The sequence below is a fragment of the Mus pahari genome, chromosome 4 (assembly GCF_900095145.1).
Source record: "Mus pahari chromosome 4, PAHARI_EIJ_v1.1, whole genome shotgun sequence".
NCBI lineage: Eukaryota > Metazoa > Chordata > Mammalia > Rodentia > Muridae > Mus > Mus pahari.
Window position 1 is genome coordinate 57829265 of NC_034593.1, and position 2395 is coordinate 57831659.

The window sequence follows — 2395 nt, forward strand, 5'->3', positions numbered from 1 at the left end:
GAAAGAAAGAAAGAAAGAAAGAAAGAAAGTTAACCAAAACATATTATACTTAGTCAGCTACTTATTTAACATTAATTTCCCCTTTGTGTATTTTTAGGACCATTCTTGTGTGTATATATTTTGTTACTCACCACAGTATATGTATTTATTTTCTCACTTAGCCACACCCTTGCTAACTTGTGCTAACTTGGAAAGCTATTTATAGTAGAACATTAGGTAAAATAATATAAATATGCACTAGTGTCATAATGGTAAAAAAGTACTTGGGAAAAAGGCAGAGACCATCAAAATGTTAAAATGAGACTTTGGGAGGTTCAAGTTTGGATACTGTTTCACCTTCTACTTCCTATTTCCTTTAATAAATGTTTCTTACACTGATAATAATTTGAGATATCAGGATTGAGCAGAAAATAGTATAGGAGTTGATACATTATTTTGTGATAGCTCTTAGGGTATTTCTAACACACTAAGTCAAGTTAGTATCTAACTTGTACATCAGGTGAACAAGAACACTCAGTAGAAGGTAACTCATGATAGTTTATGTACTAGACAAAACTATGTTCAGCTACACACTCCAGGTAGAAGAGGAAGAGGAGGAAGAAAAAGGAGAAAGAGGAAGAGGAGCATCCAAATATTTCTAATAAAGGAGAAAGATACAATAGGAACTTTAAGGACCAATTCACCCTTCTTCTCATTCAAGGAATACAATCTTACCCTTTCTAGATAGCCCAGAATGCCTGTCAGTTATGATAGGGGCTCGGCATGCAGGCTCTAAGAGCCCTCATGATGTTACTGGTCCTTCTGATCAAGTGTGTGAATCCATGCTCACATCAGCAGCATGTATACTAAGAAAAGATTAGCATGGACCCTGTGCAAGAATGACATAAAAATTCACGAAGCGTTCTACAATTTTAAACCTTCATATTCCAAATTTAAAAGTCCTTATTTTTTTTTGTTTTTGTTTTTGTTTTTTTTCAAGACAGGGTTTCTTTGTATAGCCCTGGCTGTCCTGGGACTTACTCTGTAGACCAGAACTCAGAAATTTGCCTGCCTCTGCCTCCCAAGTGCCGGGCTTAAAAGTCCTTAATTTTATATGTATGGTATTTCCTACATGTTGGTACTTACACCATGTTTGCGCCTAATACCCATGGAGGTCAGAAGAGGGCATCAGATCCCCTGGAAACTGTTTTTAGCTGCCATGTGGCTGCTGAGAACTGCACATAGGTCCTCTCAGATGCAGCATCCAGTGCTCTTAAGTGCTGACTGAGCCATCTCTCCAACCCTCCCACCTCCAACTTTTTTTTTTTAAAGTATGAGTTTCAGGGTTCTAGAAACCAATATTTAAACTAGCTCTGGAATGACATCTAATTATCAACTCTTAATTGAATTATGATAAGTTACCCTTAAGTGATCTATAGCCTTTTATATAAAATACCTTCCCACTTAGACGCTCAACTTGGTCATGTGACTTGCCTGGGTCAGTGACATATTAGTAATCAATCATACTGCTTGCTTATTGAGGCTTGTTCTTTTGGAATGCCCCCATCTTGTAACCCAGATTATCATTTTATGAGGAAGCCTAAGTCAGCCAGGTGGAGAAGCCACACACAAGAAAACAGACCAACAAGCCTTCTTTTTCTCCAGCATCTTAGTTTCCATCTTCGCATTTTCCACATCATTGTCAGCTGATTTTTGCTGAGACACTAGCTTCAACCCTGAGTCCTGAGAGATTTCAGTTAGCCTAGGCAGGCCCGGCCATCATGCTGTACAGGTGAGCTACTGGTACTCTGTACTGATGGAATTCCTGAACAAAGAGTCTGGGATCATGAACAAATCAGTTACGGTTTTAAAGAACTGTGTTTGTGGGGGTGATTTGTACATAGCAGTAACTGAAACAGTACTGAAAGTATAAAGAATGTATAAAAAATTGTTGGAAGAGAATGGAATTTTAAAAATAGCACGAAAGCAAATTGAACAAAATAGATGAGAGAAAAAAATATGTAGTAAAATGATAGATTTAAACCCAAATATAGTATGTCCAACCTGTGTATGTCTCAGGATTAAGTTTGGATGCAACCCAACATAAAACTATAAACTTACTTAAAACATTGTTTTTGCAAATTTTTTTTGGTAATCATTAAGTTAGTAGGCAAAGTTGGTACAGTTTTTAAAAGTTGGGAATACTGCAATCTTATGGTTTTTAAAAATTAGTTTAATTTTGCTTATGTACTAGTCTTTGAATTCTGCCTCAACTTTTCCACTTCAGTTTGAGGGCCTTTACTTGATGCAATTTGAAAACAACACTGCTGAGTGATCCTTAATCTGGGTTAGCAGTGCCATAAAACTTGGGAACCACAGCCTCTTCTTACCATGTTCTTTCCAGGGTCCCATCTTT

At 37.0% G+C, this 2395-nt stretch overlaps 1 pseudogene; it reads left to right on the forward strand.

The window, feature by feature from the left end:
* The first annotated feature begins 821 nt into the window (after window positions 1-821).
* LOC115063868 lies at window positions 822-913 on the forward strand (annotated as a pseudogene).
* The last annotated feature ends 1482 nt before the right edge of the window (window positions 914-2395 follow it).